General features: G+C 46.9%; 1 protein-coding gene and 1 long non-coding RNA gene across 2 annotated transcripts in view; one reads left to right on the top strand and one right to left on the bottom strand.

The window, feature by feature from the left end:
- Window positions 1-7,877, bottom strand: part of LOC135579886 (uncharacterized) — a 132,575-nt gene extending 124,698 nt beyond the window's left edge. Inside the window, exon 1 of the long non-coding RNA XR_010473763.1 lies at window positions 7,753-7,877. This is a non-coding gene — a long non-coding RNA (uncharacterized LOC135579886). The remainder of the gene's footprint in view (window positions 1-7,752) is intronic.
- Window positions 1-19,686, top strand: part of TWIST2 (twist family bHLH transcription factor 2) — a 35,924-nt gene that overhangs the window by 13,317 nt on the left and 2,921 nt on the right. The gene's annotated exons all lie outside the window — the stretch shown is intronic.

Here is a 19,686-nt window from a genome sequence, read left to right on the forward strand (position 1 = left end):
TTTAAAGGTTGGGGTGCCCAAAACCTGCATTTTAAGCTGAGCCACCTAGAAACAGCATAGGAGAGCTTTCGGGACCATAATCAAATTATTGGGCTAGGGAGATGAATGGGACAAAAAAAACCCAAAATATTGCTGTTTCATAGATTTCTTAGCAGAAAGTCATCAAGAGCTGTGAATAGAAAGAAATTGGAGGTTTTGGTTGCAATTTAGGAGTGGAGATGTCTCGCTCCTGCTTTGCTGCTCAGGAAAGAAAAGAGGGTGTCTGCAATCATATACTTGGCTGCTGGGAAATGGGATGTTTTGCAGGGCAGTGAATTAGTAGCCCCTGCAGAGATGGTGGTCAAGGAAGGGTCCCCCACACTTGCTCCCACCCGCTCTCTGTTAATCTCCAGCCTGTTTTTGCACTGCTGCTTTTGGATGGGGCTGTGCGTGCCTCTGCCCCACATGCCACGGGATGTTTGGGCTGGTTTTGCTCTCATCAGAGGTCCCTTGCTTGGGCAGTTTATACCGCTGCTGGGACTGTAGGGACAGAACTGTAGGGACAACAGCTCTTTGGTTACCATGTACCATTTGATGTGCTGGAGCCAGCAGGCACAGCAGGCTCTGCTCTCCTTGCACCCTTAGCCCATCCTGGGGACACTAATCTCCACCATATCCCGAATGAAGAGGCCAGGCTGAACCTACTCCTGGTTCAAACCCACACAGTTTTGGTTGATTGGTGCCTCAGTTTCCCCTCTGAAAAGCAAGTGCTAGTATTTTGAAGGCCTATTGCCTGTCTCCCATGTAACCACCCAGAACAGGACCTTTCTACAAACAATGCATGTAGAGAAGGGATCCATATGCAACCAGACTGTTTTTTTCCTCTGCCCAGCCCTGTGCCCCCAATCCAGCCCATCCTTCTTGCTGGCTGTACCCCCACAGCACAGAAAACACCCTCTTGGTACCCTGTATTTTTAAGTGCTTTTTGCATCCCAGCAGGATCCGACTGCTGCCAAATGGACACGGGCTCTGCACTGGGGCCAGGCTGAGCAGCATATCTACAGCAATTTATATGCATTTCACAGCTTCTCATTTCAGCAATGTAAATTGCAGATGTGTGCTTCAGATTTGGAAAGAGACAAAATGGAAGGAAAAAGGTTAAGCAGCTCTGTGAGTCACTGCAATACACAACCTACTGTTGATTTAGAAACTTACCTCGGCAGTAAATACAGAATAAAGTTCTCTAAACTGTTTAACCTTTTGTATTCTGTCCAGCAAAACAAATAAATGAGAACAAAACACCCCTCCAGAGTCAGAAAAGCAACAAATCTGGAAAACTCTGCAGTGGAGTTAGTACCAAAAAAAAAAGAAAGCAGCAGACATGAAAGGCAAAGAGGCAGGAACACACATTAGCAAGCAGATAATGAAGAAGAGAGCACAGAGCAGGCTGTGCTGCTCTCTGGGAACTGCTCCAAGCAGAACAACATGAGCAACAACTTTCCAAATAAGAAAAAGAAGATAAAACCCAAAACCTGCTCCTGCTGAAGTCAACAGTGAGACTCTGGTTCAAGAGGAACCAGCAGCCACTTTGTGCAGGAGAGCTGTTTGCACCCTGGCTCTCCCTGGAGCTGCAAAACTCATCATGTCCATTATAATCCCAAATTGTTTACCCACAGGCCGTTTAGTTGCTGCTTTTTTTTTTTTGGTGCTAGAATAAGCAGGCTGAAGGTAAAACACACCTCAGCCACAACTCAGAAAGAGCTCTGTGTGTAACTGCAAACAGACATCACATACAGTTAGACAAGAGCATTCACAGGAGCATTAATTTCACTGCAGGCAGACAGGCAAGTCCTCCTGTGTGTGCATCAGCATCAAGAAGCTTCTGCACTGAAGACACAGACCAGGCTGTGCATGGAGGTCCCCTTATCTCTCTTTTTCAGAAACCCCTGCAAATTTCTGAAGGCAGCTGAACCGTACAAACCCCCTGATCTTGTCGAATCACTTCTGTCTTCAAAACACAGGGTGTAGCAGCGGAAGGAGAGCTTTCCCTGGGATTTGAGGCACTGAGTGGGAGTTGAGAGAAAGGCCAGCATCTGCTGATCTCAGGGTACCACCAGGAGAATACTGCACAAGGATCTCAAGGAGTTCACTTGGGCCAGAGCCATCCCGAGGTCTCCAGTTAAAGCAGAATTGCTAAAAAGTCATGCAAAGTGACCAGGGGAGCCAAAGGGGCTTTAGAGTCCCAACAGTTGCAATGATTAAAAGGAAAGCTGATGAATAAGCATTTATAGCATAAATCAGACTTTCCTTAAATATTCAGGCATGCTTTAAATCAGCAATTCTGCGGTGCACAAACCACCAGAGATTTTGCAGAGATGGGGATGCATTAAAAAAAAAAAAAAAAAAAAAAAAAAAAAAATCAAAAAAATGCCACTAAGGTCAGCACAGAGATGCAAAACTCAGGGCAGAGACATGACTGCCTGCATAGTACTGATGGATAATAATTCAGACCCAAACACCTCTTGGACTGGTTTTCTCCCATGACTTCCTAGACCAGGGATGCAACCCTCCCCACTTTCATTTGTACAACGATAGCCCCACTGTTGAATGCGAGACTGAATTTCTTTGTTAAAAATCCCGCTGATACCTGGAACATTTCTCTCCACCTTGCTGTGAAAACCTTCTCATGTTTCCACAGCTTTGAACAGCCTCTGCCCCTGGTTCACCCCAATTCCCAGGCAGTTGCCAGCCCCCCACATCAGACGTGAACTTGGACAGGATTTCAGAGACCATACTTCAACTCTTTCTGCTAGTTTTGAACTCTTCAAAGATCACGCGTTCAAGCTTCTCCACCTAAAGTCTGAAGACTAAAACCATACCCTATTAGAAATACCACAGTAGGACATGACATGCTTTATTAATAACATAACTTCAAAAATTACATGGGACTTCAACAAAATACTGATAAAGTAGGGCTAAATCTAGGCAACACAGCAGCAAAAAAGGTTCCCGGCGCATAAAGAAAAACAGAAAACATCAATATTTTTGCATTACAAATGTTGAGCTAGCAGTGTTGCCAAATTATGAACATTTTCAGATGCATTTATGTCCCTTCATCGTTTCCTTTTTCCTCTTTTGCTGCAGATCCTAACACAGCAGCATTTGCTTGCTATAGATAGACATGAAACTGCAGGATTGTCTGCCATGCTGCAGCCTCTTCTAAGGAGAAGAAGGGGATCTGGGGAAAGATGCTCCTTTTTAACTGTAACAGATGATGCCCAGTGTTGGGAGGGAGCCCCTGGGAAGCAGAGGAGATTTAAGCATCCGTTTCTTTGGAGGCAGGACAAACCCCCACTGATTACATGGGAGGAGAATTTCATGCTGCTTTTGAAACCCTAAGAAGTGAGGTTAGTGACATTATAGAGAGCTGCCAGGAGCAAATGTGCTCACTAACATCTCCCTGTTCTTTGCTAGGATTGAGTTGAGCCTGACAGACAGTGAGGAGCCCAAAACTGGGAGAAGGCACAACACAAAACTCAGGGAATATGAACCAAGAGCTGGGATCATCTCCTGTGCTCTTATTTCAGCAGAGACAAGTGACAGAGCAAAGCACAGAGGGAGCAAAGGGAGATGGGAGGGAGAAAGGTGGAGGAGACCAAGAGAAGGAGCCCAGGAAACAAAGGGCCTTGGAGACCAGGGAAGAGGCAACATGCAAAACGAGCAGCTTTCGCGGGAATTTATCATAAAGGGAGGCTGAGCTCACAGCAGCTCAGGGCTCCTCACAGAACGCTGCAACCCATGGATGTTACAGGCATGATGACCGAGATGAAGTGGGAGCAACCAGACCTGCCATGAGCATCTGGTTCAAGAAAAAGAGATAGGCTGGAGGCAGAAAGGACCCCAGAGATAGGGCCAAGCTCATCCTTTTCACAAATTTCCATGATTCTTTTGAAAATACCAACCCGCGTTCATGGCTTAGTCTTTATCATTTAATTACTCTTTCAATTTCTCAGAAAAACTTTAATCCATGACATACAATACCAACATAAGTAAGCATAAAGCAACATTTCCAGGTTTGCAGCATACAGCTGGAAGCCCAGGAAAAGACAATCTGGTTCAGAGCAGCCCAAATGCATTCTGCTACTGCAGTAGTCCATGCCATCTCCATAGACATTTCTGGTCCCTAGACTAGATCACAGCTCCCTTTCCTAGAAGGGCAGCCCACAAGCATCTCCTTAGCTCTCTTGTGCCTAGGAGCAATCCTCAGCCAACAAAATGACTTGGCTGGGTCTCATCAGAGGTGATCCCCTGGCTGGATAGTGATTCTCCAAAAGCTAAGCATCTCATCCATAGCCCATGTACACAGGAGCAAAGGAGGATCTTTGCAGACATGGAAAAAGGGAACAGATTCCCCCAGAACAGATACAAACCGCCGATCTCTGCTGCCAGAGCCTAGCTTGTGAAACCAGGCACAGCTAAAAGGAATAAACTCTGATCCTTTTATTAATAGTGCATAGATGGAAATAGTTTGGATAGTTTATACTGGAGAAAGCTAACAGCCTGGATTTCAGGGCATCCCACAACCAGAGATGAAACAGCCAAGTGAGGTGATGGAAGCAGACCAGGGACATCTCCGGAAGGAAAAGCAATGCCAACAGCTCTCCTTAGTCCCTGAAGTTGCTGTGATATTACACATTTTAGCCAGCTTCCTTCTCCCAGCCTTACCTTGTGTGGGGACAGCACACAAATACTTGGAGATAAGTGCAGGTCCTTCCTCCATGCACATCAGGATGCTTTTGAGCATGCCCTGCTCTGCTGCAGTGGAATAACCCTGCAGTGTTTGTCAAAGAGCAACTGAGGGGAGGGAAAGGGAAGGGAAGGAAGAAGAAAGTATTTAATAACTCCCAAATCATTTTTAAAAATTCATTAGCTATTATTTCAGCTGTGTGACCTCCTGAAGGGGCTTTCTAGAGGGTCAGATTATGCAGTCAACTAAAAATATAAATAACTACGGAAAGGGCAGAGAGAACTTTCTTTGGCCAAATCGTGTGGGATGTCAGGTTAAGTTTCCTGTAGGGTGCATCCGTGCACATCCAGGACACCAGCATGGCCAAACAGCTCCCCCAACCTGAGGATACCTCCCCAGCCAGCAGGCATCGTGCAAGAAAATAAGTTATTTTCATTTGGGGAGTGCTGATTTCCAAAGCCTTCCTGCCAGAAGGGACAGAAGCACATTGCATTGCTGCAAGGTTTGCAGCTGCAGCATCAGATACATTGCAGAGACAAGTTCCCAGCCAGGCACGCTGCTCTATGTAAGGGTCTTTATCCTTCCTAGCTGCAGGACTCATATTTGGGTAGGAGAAGCTTGTAGGTTCCTTTCCATTTATTTTTTCCACCACCTTCAAGGAAAAAAGTGGGTGCCACAAGAACCAGCCAGTCTCCCTGAGCCCATCCCTTAAAACTTAATTTCATTCACTCATTTATTGATGTTGACTTAAATAACTGCTGGTCTCAGGGAACCTTTAAGTTAAAGAAATGATAATCTTTAGATAGCTGTTTATCTTTCAAGTGGAGATTCAATAAGAATACAGCTAATCACATTTGCCAAGAACCAAGGATCAGGTGGAATACAAGGCTCTATCCACAGGATAAAACCAGAATCCTTATGGTTGTGCTTCCTAATAGCTGAACACCAGCTTTGCAGTTTTACATGCTTAAATTAAGTCATTACAGACATCCTATGCTACACCATACCTACAGTATTTTGAAGTCTAAACACAGTATTAGAGGTGAGCTGTGTACTGCATGTAGAAGCATGCACCCACACTACTCTAGACAGCAATAGATCAATACTTCCACATACTCTACCTACATTCAATGTGATTTCTTAATGAGCCTTTAAGTCTTTCACTTCAATTATCAGATGTGACACCCAGCCTTTTTCATTCTTCAAACACACACATGCAATTTTAATCTGGGGAATGAGAAGTTTAAGGACACATTTTGCTGTACTGCAAACATAAGCCTCATGCAAAACTCAGTTGTATAGAGCGGAAAAGCTGTACAGCACCAGTTGCAAACCCGAGCAGTCAGATGAGAAGCCCACCAGCAGCAACGGCAGAGCAAGTCCCTGATTCACAGGAGCACAGGTCTGCACATTGTAGGACAGCTTGCAAAATTCGGAGAAGAACAGGATTGCCAAAGATGAAACACAAAGTCTTTGTTTTGAACAGATGCAGAGTGCTCCTCTTCCTCCCCCCACCCTCCCCAAAAGGAGATTGCGTCGGTATTGCAATAATACAGGTTATTAGCTCAGTGGGAACCCAGCAGAGTTCAGACTCAAAGGTTCAAGCAAGTCCAGCTTGCAGCTGGCAAACCTAAACAAGACAAGCCAGCTGGCCTTGAGCTGAGTCATCCACACAGTAATTTGGATGAAAGTGTTGACTTAAGCCATTCATTTAATCACCAAATCCAAAAAAGCCCCTGAAAACTGGAGACAAGAAAACGCACATCTGCCTTTTGCAGAACAACAGACTGGAAAAGACCATGCAAACCAATTTTCCAGAGCTTTTTCTGGGCTTCTGTGTGCATGTTGTATGCAGTTCAGGTTCTTGGTAGTCATTTGCTAGTCTGTTCTGATTCAGCAGAGCACACGGTGTATCCTCAGTGAAGGTGCTAAATCACCCTTAAGTCAGCGTGGCTAACAGCACACATTTAGACATTAGGCATGTGATTAAATACTTCACTAAATAGAGACAAGCTAAGGACACACTGACTTTTTCTCCTCTTTTAGCAGAGAGATTTCATCTTTGCACGTTTCTTCCTCCTGGAGTTTGAGCTTGCTGGAGTGAGACTCTTTGTTCCCCTTTGAAAAATAGCAGGAAGGGAGCAAGCTACTTTGTTTTACCACTTGTGAAGCCATAAACTGCAGAAGCCTGATGAAAAACTGACATGAGAGCTCTGGATAGCTTATTTACAGGGAAGAGGCAGAAAACAGCAACACAGAAAGCATAAAGAAGCAACAACATAGAAAGCAGGTAGAGAGCAAGCAATTCACACCACCTTTGGTGTCCACTATGAGAAGATGCACATTAAATATACATGTCTAAATAATTGTCCCTGATTGCAGAGGAAACTGAAAGCCTGAGGACATTAGTTTATGTGTGTGCAGACTCCTGGAGCAGAGTAGGGGGTTGGGCAGCTCAGGGCAGCAGCCTGGCTCCAAATGTGTTGCTACAGAGGTCATGAGCAGCATCTGTCCCTCTCCCACTTCCCAGTACTTGCTCACCCAGCCAGCATCACCATGCAACAGTTTCAGGAAAGCCTGTAACACAGCCTGCCAGGCTCCAGCCCAGCTGCAAGCGATGATTCTAGCCTTATGAGTCTCAAAAAAGAAAGAAAAAAGTGATTCACAGTTGCTCAGACAGGGACCAGCGGGTTACTGTTATCTCCTCAGGAGACCACACTTCCCAAGGAGGATGGCAACATCAGAAACCACAAAAATAGAGATAAAATATGTCACCTATGACCAGTCTCTAGGGAGACCCACAGCTGCTATGATATTGCCCAGACGCTGCCTTAACTATGAGCCCCTCCAGCAGCTACCACAGCCCAAGGTGCACAAGCAGTGCTGCAAAACAACACAGACATTCAAGTATTTGTTCAATCAGCCAGCTGAGAGGTTTGAAGCAATGCAAACAAGGCCATAGTGAAACATGGTGTATTCAAACAAACAAAAAACAAACCAACACCCTGCAGACTCCAAAACCTTACCTCCTGCCACTTGTCCTGCAAAGGTCCTCTGATGTAAAGTTGTGCTGGGCACCCCCCAGCAGCAGAGCCAGCCTGGAGAAGAATCTGACAAGGAGATAAGAGAGAAGCAAGAGCTGCTTATAAACACCGAGGAGGGGGAGGAAGAGGCTCATTAAGCCAGAGAGCGACAGCTGAGTGAAAGAGCTCAGGCTGAAATTTGGAGGGCTGGCTTTAAGCATGGGCAATGCCACCTGCATTGAAGGCAGAAGCTACAAAGTTTATGAGAAGGGTTGTATGGTGTGATGCTTGCAGCAAAGTTTGGAAGAAAAGGCCCAGGAGAGATGCAAGACACAGGAGGGGTTCGAGTCCGTGTTAATGTAGCTGTCAGACCATGGAAGACAGAGAGAAAGAGCCTCAGGGCACTATCAAACACCTAATGCAAAGCAAGCTGCGGTTTACCAGCACACCTATTTAAAGTCACCGTTCCCAGAAGCACAGTGTTGGCATCGGCCCTTTACAGGGTGCCCGAAAGGTGCATGCAGCTGACGTGGTGTGTGGCAGGACTCCTGAGATGTGCCCTCCCCAGCCTTGCACATCAGCTGGTGGCTTTCTCTAAAGCACAGCATGGTTTACAGCATGGGTACATGCCAGACTGCCTTTCTTGATGCCAAGTGCTTCTTACCCCCACAGGATTGTTTGGCACGTAAACTTGCTCTTCATGAGGGCAGCACTCTGTAACCCAGCATATTTTAAATAGTTGGACTATTCTTGCCATAAAAAAAAAAGATCAGAGTAGCTTTATTGACTGCAGTGGAGTTAAGCCGGTTTATTCCAAGTGCGAATTTGGCCCCTTGACTTCAATGAAGCTGTGTTGATTAATCCCAGATGGAGACCTGGCCTGGTACAATCCCCTCGGAAAATCCTGGGAGATTAGTAACACATAGACTGAATCACAGCCTTAACTCAGAGCTTGGGTGGTTATCAAAAACCTTCACCTGCCACCTTAGGAAACACTGCTGGGCTGGGACCGAGAAATTGCAATCGCTGACTTAAGGGACTGGGGTGCGGTGGGTGAGGGCACATTCTTCAAACGCTGCCTCATGCTCAGGGGAGATGACAAAGTAGCACCTTTTCTTCTGCAAGCGTCTGGGAATGTTACCGGGATGTGAATCCTGGCTCTGCCAAAACCCGGGAACGGTGACATTCAGCAATCTGGGCAAGGAAACAAGGGAATCCTGCTTCTTCTCATTAAGGGCTTTTTGTGATGCTTTGTAAAGATCCGTAAGTGTAAAAACTGAGTATTATGTCCCCAGAGCTTCAGGGAATCTGCCCCAGCATCTGTTTGCCAGTTTTGAAGGGCAAACACAGCTTCATACAGCAAAAGGAAATCTTCCCCACTCCAAATTCAAGAAAGAAATCGGGGTCTCTTTTTCAGCAATCACCTCCAAGTCTCTGTAATGGCAGGCAAAGATTTGCTTCCCAATGTTACAGGCACAAGGGCCCTACTTTTAGCAGGAAACGAATCCACCACAAATTAAAATCTCTTGACTTTCACAGAAGTTGCTTTACATATGAACAGACACACGTGTGCTTGTAGAGAGATGGTGAAGCTGTCCTGTTTTGTTGCAGTGTGCAGCAACTCCAGAATAAACCAATTCAAATGCAGGTGGTGATGGTTTTTTGGTCTCAGGCAGCAGAAATGCAGGATGGATGGTATGTAGCCCATCTCCTCAGCACATTATTCATGCAGAGGCATTATTCCTGGCTATAGGATGCCAGTGTCTCTCCCCAGATGGCTGAAGTTTCCCCTCTTTTGCTTCAAGGTTGCATTGCACAGGTCAAGGTGACAACAAAAGGGCTCGGTGTTGCATGCGGAGGAGGCACGACATCACTGTCAGAAAGAAAGAAACCCCTAAGCTTGCTGTTTGCTCACTTCAGCTCTGCGTTCCAAGTGTTTCTGAAGTCAGGCATCTGGAGCGTGATGTAATCTGAAGATTGATCAGCAGCAGCACACGTACAGCTGTGCACATCTGGCCTCTAGGTGTTTCTGCTGCTATTTGTCAGTGACTGTATCGAACATTAAAAAGCACCTTGAGTTCGTAAGGCAATCGTACCTGTCCCGTGGATCGTTCACAGAAGCCCCCGAAATGCCATTGATTTTCTGCAAACTGTCTCTGATTTTCAGTGGGTGGCCCCACGTTGTTGGGGCTTGGGGTTTGTTTGGTTGGTTTTTGTTTTGTTTTTTTAAGTAAAGAGTTTAAACCATATATGCTTTTAAAGCTAGTGTTTTGTTGTTGTTGTGAATTCCACTGGCATTAATCCATGCCAGTTGAGTCAGTCATAACAGATGGCTGCTATCATCCTCCTTCTGATTTACTCTTTGGAGTCAACATGATTATGGAGTCTTTGTGCTGCGCTGATGAGAAAAAGCAGAGGCTTTTCCTCCTTGTGCTCAGCTGTGTATGGACACAGCAAGACTTGCTCCAAAAGTACATAATCTGAACAGGGCAGGGACAGGTGAAGTGGGGAAATGGGTGAGAAAGGTCACATCCATGGGGTAGGACCTACCAGTGCTCAGTCCCAGTCCTGGAGCCGGAGAATGGTGCTTCCCACAGAGATGCTGCCACTCCTGAGGTTTGCAAACTGCAGCTGAATACTCGCTGCACACAAGAAAAATAAGGAGAGCAGGGAAACTGCTGGCTGAGCAGGCCAGACCAAAAGAGTTCCATTGGAAAAAGAATAAAGCTGCAGATGTATGTATTTATTTTTAGAGAAGGTGTTTTTCCTATAATTTGTATTATTTTGGCAGGAGTGCAGCTGGGAGGAGAAAAGGTTTCCCTTCGTCCAATACTCTTTGCTGTTCCAATACTCTTCACTGTTCTCAGATGGAGTGGAGGCAGAAGGGTGTTTTTACAGCCCATTTCATATTTCAGTTGTGTTTATCCCCGTAGAGATGGACAGGGACCAGAGACACATTTCACACTGACTGCCAGCATTGTCAGAGCATGCCGCACACCATGCTGCATGCAGCCCTCAGCTGCCCAAAGCCACCGTCTTCATATAGTTCCAAGAGGAAGACAACCATGTTCCTACTGATATTTTCCTTCCAGATAGTCTCAGTCAGCCTACAGGAACATACACCAATAGATTTTACTTTGCTAACAGCTTGGTGCAGATATACAGTCAGTCATTGTAGCCCAGCTGATGGTATAAATCAATAAGGCATAACAGGTCATACAACTCTCTCCTGAAATAAACTAAGCCTTAGCTTGCAAGCTGTGTTTGTGCAGGGTAAAATTCACACATGGCTTTTACTGTGAGCATCTCAGTAGAAGTGTACAGCCCACCCATAACAACTTTGCCCTCCTTACCTGATTTCTATGTAACATATTGCTTTGGCTGGCCCGGGTGCACAGCAGGTGTGCATTTCAGGCAGGGACAACCAAGTGCCTGCCCAGAATTGCTTGTGGTCTTTCAGCTGGAGCTTGTATTGATCTCTGAGAAGTCCAGAGGCCAGAGGATGGGGGATGCATGAGGCAGAGGAAGATGTGAAATTACTGCCCTCCATCCTTGGCATGAACCTCATCAGCTTCAGAGTGACTCTCCCAGGACACATGTGTGTCTGTGCTACCTCTCCTCCCCAGCCCCATAGAGGTCACTTGAGCTGTCCAAGAAGAACATCTCATTCCCTGCCTATTTTCCCCCCTCCCTGCTACTTCATTCCATACTTCTCTTGTGCAAAGCCAGGCTCCTGTGTGAGTGTCTCTGGGGAGGGGAGATAAGACCAAGGGACAGCAATGGGCTTTTTCAGCTGCTACATTAGCTGGGAGGGTGGCTGGCTCCCTCCTGTTCTTCTTTGCACCCCGCTGCTACCTTTCTCTGGCCACTTGCCCTTCCGTGGGTCAGAAGATGCTGGTGGTGTCCCCCAGAGCTTGTTCTTCTGAGCCACCCACGAGGCAGCTGGGCAGAGCCAAGGCCAGAGCTTAGACGGCCCTTTCAAACCTCGAAGCAGCTCTGCTTTTTCCGGCTCCAACTGCTCATTAGCAGCTTCCGCCTCTCGGCAATTTCTCGCCGTGCGTTCAGTGATGTGCTGCCAAGTTTTTAGCAAGGGGCTCCCACAAACCTGCCTCCTCCTCCAGCTGCGACAAACCCCACTGCCCCTCAGAGGCCGATGCTCGGGCTGTGGAGGAGTACAGGGCTGGGGGAAATGTTCCTTTGCGGGGGGGCTTTGAACATTTTCCTGTTTAAATGCTGTTTAAAGCTTTTTATTTTTTTGCTTTTTTTGCTTTAATTTTCTGGTGAGGGAGGGACACAGCACCTTGGAGCAAACATGACTAAGTGCCTGAGGGTTGCTGCAGAGAGGCAGGACATAACACAGAAACCCTGAGCATTCCAGCAGCAAAACATGTCCTTTGCAGAGCTCTCGCTTCTCCTCCCTACGGTGAGGCCAGCCCCAGGTGACTGATTTTATCTGGCCTAGAGCAATCAGCCACAAACCCAAATGCCGAAGAAGTGGCTTTCTCCTGGTGTTTCGTGGCAAGTTTTTCCATCGGAAGTGGTTGAGCCCACAGGTTTCTGGGTCTGAGGGAGGCCACCTCAGCTTTCTCATGTTGATGGGTACGTGTGGGTTGTGCCAATTTGTGCTGTGGCAGAGCTGGCTTCCCAGAGGAGCTCTGAGCTTGCAAGCATCTCACAGGTCCAGGATGGGGATGCACCAGACATCACTCTTTGGTGAGCATCTCTCCTCGAATGAAAAGGAACTGAAGCCCCATGGAAAGCCCCACAGCTTGGTTATCAGGAACGAATGAAAAATCAAAATGAGAGCATGTAGAAATGTCAGACATTTTTGTGAGGGTCACAGCCTCCTCTGGTACCAGAGGCACCTCTTTTGCTCCAGGTAGTTTAGCCTTGCAGAGGGACACCTGAAGCTGGAAGAATCCCCTTCTTTCAAAAGCTCATTTTCCACTTTTAAATATGAGCTGGGTGCAAGAAGGTCAGCTACATGATAGATATTAGATTAGACAACCCTGTGGCAGTCAAAAGCATTAAACTAACTGCTGATAATTATATTAAGAGATCCCATAGATTACATACTAATAAAACAGTTTTAAACGCAGGTCATTCTGGTAAACACAGCAGTGTCACCTGCACTGAATGCACGCAAGCAAATGTTATCTCACGCAATTCTAAAATGTCACTTTTCTAATTTTTGTATTAAAAAGACATCTTCTGGAGAGGAATAAATAAACAGTGACAAATACATTGCAGCAGTGTTAAACCGGACTCAAGCACCTCACAGGTCTGGCAGCTCTTCCAGGACAGCAGACCATAACACGTGCTACATAGATAATATCTGTTTAGATGGGTGGCCATGAGCACAAACAAGCCTTTCTGCAACAGAGGAAAAAAAAAAGGATTTAAACCAAGATTATTCAGTCATTTCAATCAATACTGGCTGCTCGCCGGCATTGGATTTATTTTGAAAAAAAATTGAACCAGTCCACATCTCTCTTCTGTGGGTAGTTATTTATGACATGAGCACTGACAAGTGCCCTGGATTTATTTCAGCTGTGGGTGAGAAACAGTGTTTGGTGGTGGGTCCTGCTCAGCTGGCCAGGACGAGACACGAGCAAGAGGGTCCAGGGCCATGGGCTCTACTGTTTGTTTCTTTTTTTGGCCTTGTCTTTTTAGGATCTTTCATCACCACAGTTTTTCCCAGACAGTGTGGTGTAAACAAGCCATCAACCTTTCTCGGTGGTGCTGGAGAGACAGAAACAGGCTTGGAGGGAGGAGAAAAGGCTTAAATCTCCTTTGTCTTACACCACATCCCCATCAAGCATCTAGTTATGCTCCCGATAACAAACTGGGGAGCTGCCGGATGCAGAGAATATATTTTCCCTCGGACCAGCCACGGGTAGATAAATCCTCCAAGTTCTGAAAAGCCTGGGGTAAATTAGATTAGAGGCTTTCCTCTAGATGGCAAGAGGTACATTTGGTGATAGAGAGGGAGGGCCTGCGGCTCAGGAATGAACAACTGTGAGGGATATGTTTTTAAAAGGTTTCCCAGCTGTAAGATGCACATAATTGTGGCTTTCCTTCATCTGGGAGACTTCAAGAGCGGATGGTTGATAAGGGTTCATACCAGCAAAGGCAGAAAAACACAAGCCAGGGTATCTGGTTTCAGTCTGTCCGTACCCGCAGCATTAGATCTGATTTTGGCCCTCTCTCCCCCCGCTGCATGTACACAATTATCTGAATTCCTTTCTCTGCTGCTTCCTCCCTTCTGAAGCCTTGCAGACCGGCCCTGCTGCCTTTTCCATTACTTGAGGTACGGCCGCACATTTGGGCTCTCTCCTTTCCCGGCCCGCAGAGGGGTCCATGCTGCAGCCACAAGGACCGGCACGCTCCAAATGGCAGCAAGCAACCCCAAGGATGGGAATTTATTCCCCATCCCCATCTTTTCAGCCTTTTGTGGTGGGAAACACCCTAAAAATCAGGGGATTTCTGCTATTCTAACCAGTCACCAGCACTGTTCCTTTGTGCCTCAGTTTCCCCTTTGTGCCTCACCTCTGCTGCTCGCCCCTGGTTGCATTCAGAAAGCCAGTGTTGTACCTGGGGATCCCCAGGGACCATGGCACACCTGCTCACAAAGGTTCTCCTGCTGATAAGCAAAATGGTATTTTTCCTTAACAGTTGCATTTTTTTGCATCGTCCAAATCACAAAAGTGTTTTAAATTTCAAATACATGTACATGCTACTGTCCGTTTTGGCTCTGGGGACAGCTGACAATTTCCATAAGATAATTTGAGAATATTGCTACCAATGCCTGCAGCCAGTGTAGCTTTATGTATGCTGTATGCATAATAACATATCTCTTCTTCTTTTGCCTTTGTTATAAAAATAATTGATCATATATTCAACAACACATAAACACAAACACAACATGCGCAGTTAGAGTTTTCCCATCCTTAAACAGAACAGAGACTTGTGTTCTCCTAAGCCCCCCTAAAGATTTGACGAATTCAGCTGAAATTTTCCATGTGTTTTGATTTAGGTTTTAGCCTTCTTGATAAAAGTTATCTGCACAGATTTCAGCACAGGAATTCCAAAATAGAAAAACCTATGACAATTCCTCTGGTGCCACTCTGGCATAACTTTCTGACACCTCGTTTTGACTGACAGAGCAAATGCTTATCTAGAAACTCGAGAAGCACGTGGGGCTGCCTTCAGCTATGGAGCAATTGCAGTTGTTTCGTGGTGAAGCAGGCAGAGGGAGGATGGCATTGGGCGAAGAGGATCCTTCTCAGGAGGGCTCAGGGTGTTTGCGAGCATGGCAGGAGAGAGGCAAGGCTGCATGCATAGCCTGTGCTTGGGCATAACTTAACTTCAGCTGGCTACGTGGCACCGGGTGCTTCTTCATGCAAGAGGCATCCCGTGCCGCAAGGTCGAGGAGCTGTGCTGGTTTGTTAACGTTTGGCCAGGCTGGGAACACATCTCACCTCATTCAGGTGGCAAATACTTGGTTTGCCTGTGTACATCCCAATGTGCTGGTTGTGAGTCCAGCCCCACGCCAGCTCGTGGCAGCCACCACCTCACCTCCACCCTGGCACATCTCAGCTGCTTCGTGGTGGCTGAAAGTTTAACCGCACTGTGACAAAAGCCGAGCCAAAATATTAACTCCCTGGGCTTCCCGCCTTAGTTCTGCTTCACGCAGCTCACAGGGAACACTCAGCCCGTGTGTAGTTGGAAGTTGGTTTTCGGAGGCTCCTGAAAACATGTCCAGGTGTGACACTGCTTTGCAAGCCGGGTGATTTGTGTGCTGCCTTTCAGCTTTCCACCCGCTGCCGTCCCAGCCTCCAACACACAGTCACGGGGAAGCCTTCAGCATTTTGGCATGTGTCTGTTTTCCACTCTCCTTGTGCTTCAAAACAGCTGGACTGTTTTTTGCCTAGGCTCCAGCAAACAAAAACAACAACGAGAAAGAGGAATCACTGTTGGGCATGGAAAATTTTCAGCTCAAGCAGCATAAATTTCAGAAAGTTATGAGCAGATTAAAAAACATGGGATGCTGGAAGGCAAAGCTTATAAACCTGACCGTGGATATTAAGACTGATACTTGCCATATGCTTCGTTTTTAAAGCAGTCATTCTGAGGGCAGCTGGGAGCGATGGTCCCTTGTTGACCATGCCCAGGAATAAGCAAGGTTAAGGGGTGAATTGGTGGGCACATAAGCCCAAAGCATCTCGTCAAGGAAACCTGCTCATGATGATGACAACCCCTGCCAGGCTGGGTGATTTCTGTGCCCCCAGTAAGATCCTCCTGAGTATCTCAGACTTCAAGCTGCCATATCGGTCTTAATGGCAGTAAAATCTGAGACTGAGTTGGGCCATAGGTGTTGAGAGAGAGGATCACGGATGCTCTTAGGAGCCCAGGTCACCTGCCATGGGCCACATCCAGCTCACTGTCCTGGTAGCCAGGTGAGACAGGCTTCTTGTGACCAGAAATAATTCAAATTCAGACTTTCTGGCTTGAGAGTCAAGGCACTGCGACTTGTCCTCCCCTCCAGCTTGGCAGTTCCTAATTTAAATAAGAACAACCCGATTTCTGGTGCTGCTTGCTTTGGCATTTCAATATTCACGCCAGCCCATGCTGACCTTTTCTCTCCAAGGCACGGGGGCTGACATGTGCACCCCCAAGTCACATTTTGCATTGTTCGCTGTTGTTTTTCCCCATCCGTGTGCCTACAGGGCAGGACACACGCAGCGCTGATGCGGCGGGCAGGCGTACCAGGGGTATGACATAATGCAATAACCAAACTCGCCGCATTTATTTATTTTGAAAAAATATTAAGGGCAGCTGCGACTTACTGACGACTGAAACGTTTAATGGATTTTCTAAATCAGGAGCATCCCCTTTTGTGTTGTAACCCAGAATTGCTTGAACCGGGTGGTTGGACTATTCCAGAACAGCTCATTTACATCACATTTTCCTCATCTCCATAAATATATAGAGTGTCTCCAGAACGTACACACCTGGGTGACAACCACAGAGGTCACTGCCTGGTATGCTTGCTCTGCTCTGTCTTGCTTAGGTGCTATCTCCAAGCAGATACAACTTAACAGGGGACTTCTCCTTCCCCATTCACCCTGTAAGATGCCTATAACTTCTTACCAGCTATTATGCAGGACCTAAATAATAAAACATTAATTAACAGCTTAGACAAGGACTGGTGACAGCCAGAGTAGGCTTTTGTTTTATGTTTCCCTATATTAATCCTTTCTGGTTATTCTTACTTTGGAAGGATGAGTTTCAAGAGGGTGGCAGTGGGGAAATGGGCTCGTTTAACATTTGTTTCCTTGGTGCAGGTTTGTTTCCTGGGGAGGAAGGTTGCAGAGCTCTTTTGTCACTCATGCCCAGCGATGCTGCCTGCTCTGCTTGCATCCTACCTCTTCACCCCAGGCAGCCCCACTGCTCTCCAGCCTGCCTTGCAGCAGCGCTGCTCCCTGCTCCAAACCTCCACAGCCTGCAAAAAAGCAGCCTTTGAAGTAAACATCCCATTTAAATGAATTCTGTGGGGATGCTTAAAGAGCAGGCACAGTCTGAGGAGGCAGACTTCAAAGAAGGCAAAACACAGTGGTGGGGACAGTGCCAAAGGCAGCAGAGATGCTAGGACAATGCTGACCCATGGGGAAGCTGGCCAGGACCGTGGGGGCAGCTGCACACAGGGTGGGTGAGGAGTGTGCCCACTGGTGTCACTTATAAGAAATTTGTTATTGCAGTTGAAACTCCTTTCTGCAACAATGCTTGGTCGGAAAACGCATCCACTCTGGAGGCTCCCAAAGGCAATGTCGTCAGTCCGTGGGCTGGGTTGGGGTCTTGGCTTTCACCCGTGCAGGTTTTTACTTCCACAAATTGAAGAGGAAGCGGGGAGGAAACAGTTTATAAACTTCTCCGTGGCTTCCAAAATCCGTACCAGGTGGTGTGGGGCAAGCAGCTGGTGTGTGCTGCTGCTTGCACCCCTCATCCCCCTGCTCACTGCCTGACCACAGCCCCAAACACAAGGCAAGAAGGTGGGCTGGCACCTTCCCGGCAGGGATTTTGGCTGGCGGGAGTCTACATGAAGGGAGAGATGCTGGGCACTGAGCACAGAAGCATTTTTTTTACATTCCAAACTTTTAAAGAAGTTGAAAAAGCATCCTTAAAAAAAACACAAAAAAACCCCAACCAACCAAACAAACCCCCACAAGAACACAAAAACCCCAACCAACCAACAAACAACAACACCACCACCCAAACCAAACCAAAACCAACTTCAAATTGTTTTGGTGCATTTCCTATTTAATTTGCACTCTTGGTCATATTATGGAAATGTTTTCAATCCCTTTGTAACCAAACCCACCCTAATCCTATATAAACAAGGAGTTTGGGGACCTGTTTCAAAATGTCCTGCAAACAGGGCTGTGTTCTTGCTGCCACCTCACATCAAGCCAGCAGCTCTTGGTTCTTGTGGTTTCCATGCTGTGCTCTTGGGCTGGATAATGCTCCTTATGGGGCTGGGAAATGTTCCTAAAGCAAAGAAAGAATAGAACAGCAAGTCCTCAATTCACTGTACAGTGGAAACTGCATTGGGTCTGTGATAAAGAACTGCATGATGACTATATTCTGTGTTACAAGCTACAAGGGTGAGAGAAATATTTGGAAACTATAGTCAGCAGAGAGCTTCACAGTATATCATCTCTCAGTCCAGATACTACAATCATGCATTATTATAATACAGTATTATGTCTTTCAGCTATACCTTGGAGAATCACAAAGTACCTTATGGGAACTAGTTGTTTAAATCCCACATGACCTGTAAGAGAGGAACAGATATACTGCAATTTCCCAACCAGGGAAACCGAGGGAGACACACAGACAGCAAATACATAGCAAACCTGTCTGTGAGCTTGGATTAAAACTGAGCTCTACAAGGTGCCGCTGTCCTACCACACCAGCTTAGTGCCAGGAACCAACTCTGTCCCCTCCCCGTGACACTCGCTATGGGCTTTGCTGCTTCTTTTCAGAATAAGTCCCACAGATCCATACCTCATCATGCAGCTGCCACAGGGAACCTGCGGGATTTCGTTCGGAAGCCTCTGTGGGTCCGGCTTGTGGGAGCGGAGCTGGAAATGCCGCGGGAGCTGCCGCCAGCTGCGTGCCTTGGCAGGCTGTGACGAACGCCTCGCCGGGATTAAAGGATCATAAACATCAAGCTTGACCTTTGGAGTGTCCATTAAAGCACAAAATCATTGCGGAAAAGTTCTCTATAATTTAGCAGGGGGACGGAGCCAGGAGGGCTTTGGTGACTCATGTTGTAGCTCCTGAAGGCAAGGGGGGCTGTGCTTCCCCTTTCGGTGTACGAGGAGTTGGGAGATCAGAGCCAGCCCTGCTGGGTGCCCAGGCACATGGCACTGGGTTTAACTGGGATGCTTCCAGATGGGCTGTCCAGAAACAAGGGGCAGGAGGAGGCAGCCGCCACAAAGGGCCTGTCTGCAGTGGTGTGGCAGCACTTGGGAGGAGAGGAGGAAAGACCAGCTTTCAGATTTTGGGCGTATTTTCCACCTTCCTCAGCCAGGAGCTGATCCTCCCTCCCACTGCAATACCCAAAGCGCAGTGAGCAAGGGCTAGGTTTGTGACGTGAGGATCACAAGCCCGATTCAGGGTACAATTTCTCCAATATTCCTAGCTCCTTTTTAAGGAAACTAAGCTGCTGAGGTCTTCTTACCTTATTAAGCTCCACATGGGATGCTATCAGGTTTTTAGCACAGTACTCCTCTATTTGAGTAACCTGGAGGGAGGAATTGAGAAGGAAGAGGTTTGGTGCAGACATCTCATTACTTCTCTGCCTGCAATGGAATGTTTCCACACATCTCACCACCAAACCGTGTCCCTCATACAACATGCCAGCCTCCTCCT

The sequence above is a fragment of the Columba livia genome, chromosome 7 (genome assembly GCF_036013475.1).
Source record: "Columba livia isolate bColLiv1 breed racing homer chromosome 7, bColLiv1.pat.W.v2, whole genome shotgun sequence".
Lineage (NCBI taxonomy): Eukaryota > Metazoa > Chordata > Aves > Columbiformes > Columbidae > Columba > Columba livia.